This window comes from Loxodonta africana, chromosome 1, assembly GCF_030014295.1.
Source record: "Loxodonta africana isolate mLoxAfr1 chromosome 1, mLoxAfr1.hap2, whole genome shotgun sequence".
Lineage (NCBI taxonomy): Eukaryota > Metazoa > Chordata > Mammalia > Proboscidea > Elephantidae > Loxodonta > Loxodonta africana.
In genome coordinates, this window is record NC_087342.1 from 78103073 (window position 1) to 78117565 (window position 14493).

The following is a 14493-nucleotide window of genomic DNA, read 5'->3' on the forward strand; positions in this document are numbered from 1 at the left end:
AACAGTGTGCATGTCAGTCAGGGGTCTCATTTTTGACTCATGGGTCCCAAGTCAATCAAACAAGGCTTCCTTAGTATACAAGTCCAGTGGGTATCGTTCAGTCCTTTTCTCACCAGGTGCACCTAGCACTGCTAACCACTCTCTATCTTCTAAGGAACTCCACACACTTTTTTTTTTTTTGGGGAGATGACACAACCTTTTTTTTTTTTTAATTGAACTTTAGATGAAGGTTTACAGAACCAGTTTCCCATCAAACAGTTAGTATATACATTGTTGTATGGCGTTGGTTAACAACCCCACGATGTGTCAACACTCTCCCTTCTCAACTCTGGATTCCCCATTAACAGCTTTCCTGTTCCCTCCTACCTTCTGGTCCCTGCCCCAGGGCTTGTATGCCCCTTCAGTGTTGTTTTGTTCCATGGGCCTGTTCAATCTTTGGCTGAAGGGGAACACCATACACTTTTTTTTCCATCTTTTTCTTTTTTTCTACCGTGCTTCATGTGAAAGTTTACAAATCAAGTCGGACCCTCATACAAAAATTTACAAACACCTTGCTATATACTCCTAATTGCTCTCCCCCTAATGAGACAGCACACTCCTTCCCTCCACTCTCTCTTTTCATGTCCATTCAGCCAGATTCTGACCCTCTCTACCCTCTCATCTCCCCTTCATACAGGAGATACCAATATAGTCTCATGTGTCTACTTGATCCAAGAAGTTCATTCTTCACCAGCATCATTGTCTATCCCAAAGTCCAGTCCAATCCCTGTCTGAAGAGTTCGTCTTGGGAATGGTTCCTGTCTTGGGCTAACAGAAGGTCTGGGGACCATGACCTCCTGAGTCTCAGTCAGACCATTAAGTCTGGCGTTTTTACAGGAATTTGGGGTCTGCATCCCACTGTTCCCCTGCTCCTTCAGGGGTTCTTTGTTGTGTTCCCTGTCAGGACAGTCGTTGGTTGTAGCCAGGCACCATCTAGTTCTTCTGGTCTCATGCTAATGCAGTCTCTGCTTTATGTGGCCTTTTCTGCCTCTTGGGCTCATAATTACCTTGTGTCTTTGGTGTTCTTCATTCTCCTTTGCTCCAGGTGGGTTGAGACCAATTGATGCATCTTAGATCGCTGCTTGCTAGCATTTAAGACCCCAGACACCACTCACCAAAGTGGGATGCAGAATGTTTTCTTAATAGATTTTATTATGCCAATTGAATTAGATGTCCCCAAACCCCCGCTCCTGCTACTCTGGCCTTTGAAGCGTTCAGTTTACTCAGGAAACTTCTTTGTTTTTGGTTTAGTCCAGTTGTGCTGACCTCTCCTGTATTGTGTGTTGTCTTTCCTTTTACCTAAAATAGTTCTTATCTACTATGTAATTAGTGAAAATACCTCTCTCTCCTTCCCTCCTCCCCCCCAACCATAACCATCAAAGAATATTCTCCTCTCTGTTTAAACTATTTCTCGAGTTCTTATAATAATGGTTTTATACAATATTTGTCCTTTTGCAGCTGATTAATTTCACTCAGCATAATGCCTTCCAGATTCCTCCAAGTTATGAAATGTTTCATGGATTCATCATTGTTCTTTATCAATGTGTAATATTCCATTGTGTGAATATACCATAATTTATTTATCTGTTCATTCGTTGATGAGCACCTTGGTTGCTTCCATCCTTTTGCTTTTGCAAACAGTGCTGCAATGAACATGGGTGTGCATATATCTGTTTGTGTGAAGGCTCTTATTTCTCTAGGATATATACCAAGGAGTGGGATTGCTGGATCGTATAGTAGTGCTATTTCTAGTTTTTTAAGGAAGCACCAAATCGATTTCCAAAGTGGTTGTACCATTTTACATTCCCACCAGCAGTGTATAAGTGTTCCAGTCTCTCCAAAACCTCTCCAACATTGATTATTTTGTGTTTTTTGGATTAGTGCCAGCCTTGTTGGAGTGAGATGGAATCTCACTGTAGTTTTGATTTGCATTTCTCTAATGGCTAATGATAGCATTTCCTCATGTATCTGTTAGCTACCTGAATGTCTTCTTTAGTGAAGTGTCTGTTCATATCACTTGCCCATTTTTTAATTGGGTTATCTCTTTGTAGTTGAGTTTTTACAGTATCATGTAGATTTTAGAGATCAGGCACTGATTGGAAATATGATAGCTAAAAACTTTTTCCCAGTCTATAGGTAATCTTTTTATTCTTTTGGTGAAGTCTTTGGATGAGCACAGGTGTTTGATTTTTAGGAGCTCCCAGTTATCTGGTTTCTCTTCTACATTGTTAGTAATATTTTGTACACTGTTTATGCCATATATTAAGGCTCCTAGCATTGTTCCTATTTTTTCTTCCATGATCTTTATCATTTTAGATTTTATATTTAGGTCTTTGATCCATTTTGAGTTAATTTTTGTGCATGGTGTGAGGTATGGGTCTTTTTTTTTTTTTTGCAGATGCATATCCAGTTATGACAGCACCCTTTGTTAAAGAGACTGTCTTTTCCTCATTTAACTGACTTTGGGCCTTTGTCAGCTATCAGCTGCTCATATGTGGATGGATTTATGTCTGGATTCTCAATTCTGGGGAACACCATACAATTTTGGTTGCCTTTCCATAACTTGGTTTCAGTAAAGTGATTGGGCCAGTGCTTGGCACTTACGATGTATGATGGAAGTACTTGGTAAAGAAATATAGGACTCTAATGGCTCTTTCTCTATGGCTCTTCTTCTGCCAACCAAGAAATATCTGGTTCCCCAAAGCTGAGATCCAGCTTTATTCAAATCCCACATTCATTTTAGGCAATCTCATCCATTCTATGGCATGAGCCCTCATCTGAGAACTCATAAGCCTCATTGTCTTACTCCAATCATTCTTTGGAGTTCTAGAACCCTATATTCAATGATGCATTAAACCTTTCCACTTTTATGTCTTATGGGTATATTCAACTCAACACCACTGAAAATTAATTCATCATTTTCCCTTCCTAATTAATTCCTCCTCCAATATTACCCACCTGTGATGTTTAAGGTTGTACGTCAACTTGGCTGGGCCATGATTCTCAGTGGTTTGGTAGTTATGTAATGATGTGATTTGGCAGTTTTGTAATGATGTAGTCATCCTCCCTGATGTGATCTCATGTTATCAACCAATCAGTTGTAAGGGGAATTTCTTCAGGGTATGTGGCCTGCATCCAATATATATGGACATTCTAACAAAGATCACTTGTTTGCTCTGGATCCTGCAACAGGCTTGTCATCATCTGACCTCCAGTTCTTGGGACTTGAGACAGCTGCCTGCCATACTGCCTGCCGATCTTGGGATTTATCTGCCTCTACAGCCTGTGAGCCACCTGCCTGCTGTCTTACCTGCCAATCTTGGGATTCATTTGTTTCCACAGCCTGTGAGCCAGTAGCCTGCTGTCTTACCTGCTGATCTTTCATCAGCCTCTACAGCCTGTGAGCCAGTGGCCTGCCAGCTGACCTACTGATCTTGGGTTCATCAGCCCCTGCAGCTGCAAGAGTCAGGAGAAGGCTCCAGCCTGACACCTGATCCTTGGACTTGGTACTTGCCAGCCTCTACAGCCACATAAGCCATTTACCCTTGAGATAAATCTCTCTGTCTCTCTCTCTCTCTACACACACACACACACACACACACACACACACATATATATATATATATACATGTACTTCACTAATTTTGCTTCTCTTTAGAGAACCCAGCCTAAGACATTTGGTACCAAAAGTGATTAGAGAAAAACAAAATCGTAAGGATGAGTTTTCTAAATTGGTTCTCAAGTCTGACTAGTCTTAAAGGTGCTGATGACTCTGCCTCCAGTAGTAAAGGGGTGCTGCTAATTCATGGCATGAAGTAGCAATACTAATATACAAAATATCACCACCAATAGATCAAGTATTGGTGAGAAGCGAGGCTCCGAGTAATCACGTTTGATACTTTTCTACAATTTTGTCAGAATGAAAAGCATAAGGAAGCTGGTTGGTTGGTCCTACTTTCACTAGACAAAGTGGTGAAAGAAAGAGATGAGCTTAGGGCTTCAGAATCACAGCTCAAGCATGCATAAAAGACCTCAAAGTTGCCACTTGTGCCCTGAAAGAAAGCCTTATTTCTTGTAGTATGGAGCTGATGTTGCTGAAAACCAAATCCAGAGTCTTATCCTAAAAGTGGCTAAATTACAACCCCAACTGAATTCCCAACCTCAAATCGTGTCTTAAGTTAAAGTGAGGGCACTGATTGTGAAGAAATGGGATCCTGAAAGTTGGGATGGGGACATATGGGCAGATAATCAGGAAGCTGGGGACACTGAGACCCTAAATTCTGCTGAATCCCTCCTGCCAACATGACCAGCCCTCTTCTTTCTATCTGAAGAGATTACTCCATCTTTGTCTGCTAAGCCACCCCCCACGGTAAAACCATTAGCCCCTCCACTGCCATCTGATGAGATTAACCTAGATGTGTCTGAAGAGCATTTGTCTGAGATATCCCTGAGGTGGTGTCGATTCATCACCTGGGGCGGTGTCTGAGTCATTGCCTGGGGCATTGCCTGGAGTAAGACACTGCTGAATGTTCCCAGGACCCACCACCACAACCCATTTTTGCTTCTAGACCTATAACTAGACTTAGGTCACAGCGAGCCCCAAAAGGTGAAGTACAAAGTGTGACCCAGGAGAAGGTACATGACACTCCAAAAGAACTACTTGACTTTTCTAATATGTACAAACAGAAACCTAGGGAATATGTGTGGGAAAGGCTATTAAGGGTGTGGAATAACGGTGCAAGGAACATAAAGTTGAATCAGTCTGAGTTTATTGATATGGGCCCACTAGCACTTGATTGTCTTACGCCAATCTTTCTTTGGAGTTCTAGAACTCTATATCCAATTGTGCATTAAAGCTTTCCATTTTTATGTCTTATGAGTATACCACTGAAAATTCATCATTTTCCCCTCCTAGTTAATTCCTCCTCCAATACTACCCATCTGTGATGGTTAAGGTTATATGTCATCTTGGCTGGGCCATGATTTGGCAATTATATATGTAGTTCTTATTTTACAGATGGAGCCCTGGTGGTGAGCCCTAGCTCAGGCTGCTAATCAAAAGGTTGGCAGTTCAAATCTACCACCTGCTCCTTGGAAACCCTAGGGCTGTTCTACTCTGTCCTATAAGGTCGCTATGAGTCAGCATTGACTCAACAGCACACAAAAATAGCAAAGCACAGATTCTTCATTCAATGTTTCAGCTCAAGAGGTTAGGAAAGGATCTAATAGTTTATTAGGTTGGTTCACTGAAGCGTGGATTACTCAGTGGCCTACACTAAATTGAGTTGAAATGCCAGACCAACCTCGGTATACTGTAGAAGGAATCAAAAGGCTTAGAGATACTGGCATGTTAGAGTGGATTTATCAGGTTAGATCCACAGACCCATGTCTGGAATGACCAGAGGACACAAGTTTTACCACAATGGTGAAAAACCAAATTTGTTCAAGGAGACCCAGCATCCTTGAAGACTGCTGTGATTTCTATTTTATGTAAGTCAGGCTTGACAGTGGGAACTGCCCTAACTTCTAAAGTGAAGGATAAGTTGTTACATCTGGCCCCGCATACAACTAAAAAGGAGACATAACAACATAACACCAAGTGAGCCTCTTTGGATTTTGGAGGCAACATATCCGTTATTTGGGTGTGCTGCTCCGGCCTATTTATCGAAAAAAAAAAAAAAATTATCAAGTGGCTCAAAAAAATGTCAGTTTTCAGTGGGGCCCAAAACAAGACAAGACTTTTCACAGGTTCAGGCTGCTGTGCGAGCCATTTTACCATTTGGGCTGTGTGATCCAACTGATCCAATGGTGCTTGAAGTGTCAGTGGGAGATAGAGATGCTGTTTAGAGTCTTTGGCAGGCCCTTTTGGTGAATCACTGTGCAAGCCCTTAGTTTTTGGAGTAAAGCCTGCCATCCTCTAAAGATAATTACTTTCCTTTTGAGAAACAGCTTTTGGTTTGTTATTGGGTCTTAGTAGAGGCTGAACGCTTAACCATGGGCCACCAAGTCACCATGTGGCCTGAGCTGCGCATCATGAACTGGGTGTTATCTGAACCACAGAGCCATAAACTTGGATGTGCATAGCAGCACTCCATTATATAGAAATGGTATATACAAGATTGGTCTCAAGCAGGACCTGAGGGCATAAGTAAGTTGCATGAGGAAGTAGCCCAAACACCCATGGTCTCTACTCCTATCACATTATCTGCCTTCTCCCAGTCTGTACCTATGGCCTCATGGGGGGTTCCTTATAATCAGCTGAGTGAGAAACAATAAACTCATGTTTGTTTCCTGTACCTGTGACCCTATGCTCTATGGCTCTAGAGGTCTTAGTTCCAAAGGGGAGAATGCTCCCACCTAGAGACACAACACAGATTCAGTTGAACTGGAAGTTAGGAATACCACCCAGCCACTTTGGGCTCCTCATGACTCTGGATCAACAGGCAAAGAAGGGAGTTACTGTATAGGCTGGTGTGATTGACTGACTACCAAAGGGAAACAGGATTGATGTTGTATAATGGAGGTAAAAAAGAGTATGTCTGGAATATAGGCGATCCATTAGGGCATCTCTTAGTACAACCATGCCCTGTGATTAAAGTCAATGGAAAACTCCAGCAACCCAATTCCGACATGATTAATGGCCCAGACCATTCAGGAATGAAAGTGTCTAAGGCAAAGATCCACAACCAGCTGAGGTGCTTGCTGAGCGTAAAGGGAATAAGGAATGGGTGGTGGAAGAAGGTAGTTCTAAATACCAGTTACGACCATGTGACCAGTTGCAGATACAAGGACTGCAATTGTTATGAGTATTTTTTCCTTGTATGTGTGCATCAAATATTTTTATTTTCTTAACTTATAAAACATAAGACGTAAATGGGGCCAGTGCGTTTTCAGTTGTATGCATGTTAGTTGTATCATGTTGGGCGCAAGTCTGACTCTGTAATTGCTTTCATTTAGAGATTGTGTATGGTTTAAGAAGGTGTGTACAGGTGCCAAGTTGACAAGGGGTGGATTGTGATGGTTAAGGTTGTGCGTCAACTTGGCTGAGCCGTGATTCTATGTAGTTTGGTAGTTATGTAATGATGTAGTTTGGCAATTATGTAATGATATAATTTGGCCGTTACATAATAATGTAGTCATCCTTCAAGATGTGATCAGCCAATCAGTTGTAAGGGGAGTTTCTTTGGGGGTGTGGCGTGCATCCAATATATATATAGGCATTCTAGCAAAGCTCTCTTGCTTGCTCTGGATCCTGTATTTGGCTCATCATCATCTGATCTCTGGTCAGTTCTTTGGACTTGAGTCAGCTGCCTGCCATATTGCCTGCTGATCTTGGGTTTCATCAGCCTCTGCAGGTTGTGAGCCAGCGGCTGCTATCTTCCCTGGCAATTTTAGGATTCGTCAGCCTTCACAGCCTGTGAGCCAGCAACCTGCTGTCTTAACCTGCTGATCTTGGATTGATCAGCCTCTGCAGCCCATGAGCCAGTGGCCTGCTGTCTGACCTGCCAATCTTGGGTTCATCAGCCCCTGCAGTGGGTCAGGAGAAGCCTCCAGCCTGATGATGGACTTGTGGACTTCGCAGCCTCTACAATTGTGTGAGCCAGTTATCCTCGAAATAAATCTCTCTCTCTGTCTCTCTCTATATACATATATACCATCACTAGATTTGCTTCTTTAGAGAACACAGCCTAAGACACCGTCTCGTATATAATGGCACCACAATCACCTAATAATCCAATCCAAAAACTTGTCTATTATCCCTGACTACCATGGACTGGCAGAAGAACAAATAAATCAGTCTTAGAAGAAATAAAACCAGAATACTCCTTAGAACTGAAGATAGCAAAAGTTCGTCTTGCTTACTTTTGGACATATTAGGAAATACCAATCTCTAGAAAAAGGCATTATGTTTGGTAAAGTAGAGGTTCACTGAGAATGAGGGATACCCTCAATGACATGGACTGACACAATATAGCCATAACAATGGGCTCAAACATATCAAAGATCATGAAGATGGAGCATGACTGGGCAAAGTTTCTTTCTGTTATATGTACGGTCAGTATGAGTTGGAGCCAACTAAACAGCAACTAACAATAACACTTATTAAAAGCAAAACAAAACTTACGTAGTACTTAGTATAATGAGCCCTGGTAGCAGAGTGGTTAAGTGCTTGGCTGCTCGGACAGCGATTAAGTTTGGCAGTTCGAACCCATCAATGACTCCATGGAAGAAAAGACCTGGTAATCTGCTCCTGTAAAGATTATACTCTAGGAAACCCTATGGGGCAATTCTACTCTGTCATATATGATTATCATGATTGGGAATCTAATCAACAGCAGTGGGTTTTAGTACTTAGTATATGCCAGCTAGTGCTCTAAGTACCTTTCTGATTTCTCTCTCCCTTTCTTAATTTGTCTAGTTAAATCTACCTCTTTAACATAGTTCTATTCCCTCACCTCTTCATTTCTATAGTTACCGCTTTACTTTCATCAACTTATGGTACCAATTATTTCTTTGACAGAGCGGTTAGACTAGAAAAAGAAACAAAGGGCATCCAAATTGGTAAGGAAGCAGTAAAAATATCTCTATTTGCAGATGATATGATCTTAACACAGAAAACCCCAAAGAATCCACAAGATAACTACTGGAGCTAATAGAAGATTTCAGCAAAGTATCAGGATACATGACAAACATACAAAAATCAGCTGGATTCCTCTACACCAGCAAAGAGAACTTCGAAGAGGAAATCACCACATCAATACCATTCACAATATCCCTGAAGATAAAATACTTAGGAATAAATCTAACCAGAGATGTAAAAGACCTGTACAAAGAAAACTACAAGACACTACTGCAAGAAACCAAAAGAGACCTACATAAGTGGAAAAACATACCTTGCTCATGGATAGGAAGACTCAACATTGTGAAAATGTCTACTCTACCCAAAGCAACCTACAGATACAACACAATCTGATCTCAATTCCAATGGCATTTTTTAATGAGACAGAGAAACAAATCACCAACTTCATATGGAAAGGGAAGAGGCACTGAATAAGTAAAGCATCCTGAAGAAGAAGAACAAAGCGGGAGGCCTCACACTACCTGATTTTAGAACCTATTATACTGCCACAGTAGTCAAAACAGCCTGGTACTCATACAACAACAGATACAAAGACCAATGGAACAGAATTGAGAATCCAGACGTAAATTCATCCACCTATGAGCAACTGATATTTGACCAAGGCCCAAAGTCCATTAATTGGGGAAAAGACAGTCTCTTTAATAAATGGTGCTGGCATAACTGGACATCCATCGGCAAAAAAAGGAAACGAGACCCATACCTCACACCATGCCCAAGTCTCTTGTCACTCTTGCTTCTGGTCATGGTGCCTTCCAATGTATTCACCACAGTGCTTCTAGAATATTTTTAGAAGGCTTGTAAGATTCCATTATTCCCCTGCTTAAACCTAGACAGAGGCTCTCCACTCTGTTAAGTATACCTTCCCATCTACTGTACAATGCCACAGTTCACAGGGTGCCTCAAATGACTTATATGAGTGGCTGTGTATTGATCTCCCTGGCTATTGCTGTGGACTGGCACATGTAGGACAGTTGAAGCCCTTGGTCTGGTCTCTTCTGTGAAGCAGTATGCACACAAACATTTCCTCTATGTGCCATGACATATAAAAGATGGAGAAGCATACTGCCCTATGTAGTCTAAATTCTTCATCACATTTGTTACTGCCTATTTTCCTCTTTGCCCCAGCTCCACCACACCCACCTGCATCCACTTGCAGTTTTCTAAAACCGTTTTATTATCCCTCTGTCACTCACTGTATCACCCAAGCTCCATTTCCTCTTTGCTATGCAACTCCTACTAGTCCACTGAGATAACTCTACCGTTGCCTGCTCAGGGAAGTTATCTCTAGCTCTCCACTCCCTTCCAAAGCCCCTCCTCTGTAGCAAGTTTTTTTTTTCCCCTCAAGTCACTGATCACACTATACTGTAGTAATTGTTTATCTGTCTTCCCCATTACACTGTAAAGTACTGTCTCTGTTATCTGGTTTATTTCCATTTTTCTGACATCGACCCTGGCACTTATTTGGCACTCAATAAATATTTGCTTGATGAATATGCTAACTTCTGAATCTGTTTTCTTAGCCACAGAAATTCACCTAACACCACTCTTTGATTTGCAAAACTGTGAGGGTTACTTCATGGTAAAACACCTTCAAAAGCACTAAGCCTTTACAGTACAAATATATATACGGTGTGACAATATAACCATTACTATAGAAAACTCTGAAAAACTAGTCACATAGTAGGGTCCTAAAAAACCAAAAACCATTGCTATCAAGTCGATTCCAACTCAGAGAGATATAGGACAGGGTAGACCTGCCCCATAGGACTCAGGAAAGGTATTTGTGAAGAAATCACCTTTTAGCTTTAAGAACCCACCAGCCGATGGACCCTGGGTAGGCCTCTTGCAGGTAAGGGGTGTAAGAAGCTGGTGGCCCACATAGACCCAGCTCTGAACAGTGCTTGTGTTCAGTTCTCTACATATCCGAAACGCCCAGGGGCACCGACACAGAAATAAGAATCCAGATTCTGAGATGTGTTCTTTGTTAGGGGGGAAGAACCTGGGAAAAGGGTACCATCTCCTGCCTGGGGACAGAGCCTGCTTCCTGCCCACATTCTTACAGAGGCTGGGGGCGTTAAGAAACGACTACTCCTCTATGGAAAAACGCTAATTGGATCAGTTTACGCCACGGAAATCGGAAGTATGTCACAACGCTAGAAGACGTCCCCGGTAGCGCTTAAACATCCTCTCTAGGAAACTGGGAGGACCCGTCATCTCAGTGGTTGATTTGCATTATTTTTTCCAGTTAGCTGCTCAGGAGCCTCCTCCTGGGGGAACCGCTCAGGAGGGTGCGTTAATGACCAGGGTGCTTAACCTCTTGTGTCCAGCAGTCACTCAGACTGGACTGACTTCTCTTATCGCCCCCACTGAGACCACGTGACCGATCTCACCGGATCCACCCTGGCCCTGTGATCCTCAGAACCCCAGTCTTACAAGGTCCCAGGCTTTAGAGTATCTGCTTCGGGCCTTCAGGGAGATTGCTCACTTTGGCCCCTACCAGGAACTGCAAGACTGCTTCACACCACACCCCTTAAAAATCTTAGAGCTGTTAAGGATCTGCAACCCTACCAGGTTGAAGCAGGGGCTACAATCACGTCCCGGGGACGGGGCACTGTGGGGTATAGGCACAGGCACATTCAGAGTTGTTCCTCCCCGGCCCTGGGCTTGTTTCTCAAAAGATCGAGGTTTCTTAAACGAAAAAAAAAGTTTCCTCGGGGCTGGTGTTATTTGTACAATACCCAGTATCCGGTTACCTTCACTCTGCCTGTCAGTACTGCCTCCAACTTCAGAAATGATAATCAACAGTCGCCTGAGGAAAGTGGCAAAAAGGGCCACAAGTGTTAGCTTGATCTCCACTGTTTTAAATCATTTTATTTTTTAGTTTATACAAAAATTTATACACATTGTTATGTGACCCTAGTTGCTCTCCCTATAATGTGACAGCATGCTTCTCCTTTCCACCCCGGATCTCCTATGTCCGTTCAACCAGCTCCTGTCCCTTTCTGTCTTCTCATCTCACCTCCCGACAAAAGCTGCCCATGTAGTCTCATACATCTACTTGAGCGAAGAAGCACACTCTTCACAAGTATCATTTTATGTCTTTAGTCCAGTCTAATCTTTTTCTGAAGTGTTGGCTTCGAGAATGGTTTTAGTTTTGGGCTAACAGAGTCTGCGGGCCACATCTTCTGGGGTTCCTCTGGTCTCAGTCAGACTACTAAGTCTGGTCTTTTTACTAGAATTTGAGTTCTGCACCCCACATTTCTCCTGGTCTGTCTGGGACTCTCTGATGTCTTTCCTGTCAGGGTGGTCATTGGTGGGAGCTGGACACCATCTAGTTCTTCTGATCTCAGGCAGATGGAATCTCTGGTTTGTGTGGCCCTTTCTGTCTCTTTGGCTAATGTTTTCCTTGCGTCTTTGGTGTTCTTCATTCCCCTTTGCTCCAGGTGGATTTGGACCAATTGATACATCTTCGATGGTCACTTGCTAGCTTTTAAGACCCCAGATGCCACTCAACAAAGTGGGATGCAGAACATTTTCTTAATAAACTTTGTTATGCCAACTGACCTAGATGTCCCCTGAAACCAGACCCCCACCTCTGCTACTCTGTCCCTCGAAGTGTTTGGTTGTATTCAGAAAACTTAGCTTTTGGTTTAGTCCAGTTGTGCTGACCTTCCTTATATTGTGTGTTGTCCTTCCCTTCACCTAATTCTTGTCTACTATCTAGTCAGTGAATAGCCCTTTCCCTCCTGTCCCACCCTTGTAACCATCAAAGAATGTTTTCTTCTGTATTTAAACCTTTTCTTGAGTTCTTATAATAGTGGTCTCATACAGTATTTGTCCTTTTCTACTGACTAATTTCACTAAGCATAAAACCTCCCAGATTCATCCATGTTATGTTTCATGAATTCATCGTTTTTCTTTATCATTGCATAATATTCCATTGTGTGAATATACCGTAATTTGCTTATCCATTCATCTATTGATAGGCACTTAGGTTGTTTCCATCTTTTTGCTATTGTGAACAGTGCTGCAATGAACATATATCTATTCATGTGAGGGCTCTTATTTCTCTAGGATATATTCCAAGGAGTGGGATTGCTGGATCGCACGGTACTTCTATGTCTAGCTTTTTAAGGAAGTGCCAAATTGATTTCCAAAGTGGTTGTACTATTTTACATTCCCACCAACAGTGTATAAGTGTTCCAGTCTCTCTACGACCTCTCCAACATTTATTTTTTTGTGTTTTTTGGATTAATTCTAACCTTGTTGGGGTGTCCACTGTTTTAAATCTTTACTTAAATAAATTAGGTTCCTGATCACCAGCAAGTTTTGGTGTTGTAGATCTCTGACTACATACCCTTCTATGCGGAATTAGCAGAAAGCTGGAAGAATGCAGTGGTGGTGATGGGAGGCCAAAACCTTGGCCTTGTGAATGATGTTGAGACAACTGCAGAACATGGCAACAAGGCCATTGCAGTTTGTCTTTGGCACCATGCAGTGGTTATAAAGGTTCTGGCTCCACAGCCAATCATGTAGATGAAATGTAATAATTTATGAAACTATTTGGCACAATGCAGGACCTCATTCATCCTAGCTACCAGCTTAAACTAGCTTACCACCCCCTACCTTATTCCTGCAAACTTCTGATTCCATGCCCCACATTCCCCCTTTCCTCTACAATGTAAGGTTGGATATTCTATACTGCTCCATTGATCCATCATGGAAAAGTTCCTGTGCTTCCACCATGCCACTCATCTTGTATGGTAAACCGTTCATTCACTCATTAGGTTCATCTTAGATAACTGTGTTAACATCGGGTTTTTTTGGAGGGGGGTAAAAGGGGGTGGCTCCCTTTGTTTTTGTTTTTTTTGTAAATATACCGTCCCACCCTTTGTTACCTAATCAATAGATTATTCATGGAGATTATTTCAAACCAGGCAGGTGGTGGCTACCTGGTATTCCTCACATTTAAATTTCAAATAGCCTCCCGTATAACGCTTCATATATGTTCTGCCTTAACTTTCACAAGGGAACATTATATATTTTTTATTTTCCCTCTCATCTTCTATCTCCTCAGTTGGAAAAAATTGCCTATTGCAACAGTCATGAGTAGGGGGACATACATCTTGGTTTACGCCTGTTGTAATTACTTCTTTGGTGTAATTATTAAAAGCACTGCCTTTCACTCTCCCAAGTATCCCAAATTAGACAATAAATTATATAGTGACCTTGCCAGTTTGCCAGTCCCTGTCCTCAGAAACTGATTCAGAAGGTGTGGGGTGACCAGGGAACTGCATTTTAAATAACCCAAGTGATTGTAATGCAGGTATACATTAAGAAACAGAACTTTCATTACTGCCCAGTCATAAGGCTTAGGCACCTGGCATGGGAAACTAGGGTCCAAAGATGATGAAAAGTTACATACTGATTTATAGATTTTGCTCTTGTCCCTGTTCTCTTTTCCACAGAATTAAGAAGGTTGAGGCATGAAGGGCAGCCAGACTATGGTATTTTCACTGCTTAAGGCAGTTTTTTTTTTTTTTCTTTTAAGGCAGTAGTACCTAAGGCACTTGGTCCAACTGAGAGACAGGGAGCTATTCAAATACATATGATGAAGATGAAGCAGGTTTTTTTTTGTAACTTGTCTCTACATCATTTTATTTTTCCTTCTCTTTGGTCACCATTTATTGGGTTAACCAGAGTTTTGGCATCTAATTTTGCCTTCTGATTCATTTTAATGTCCTCACATTTCGCTCTTCTTCCTTCATTTTCCTTTCCATTTTGCTGCTGTCATTGCTCTTGTTTGCAGATGC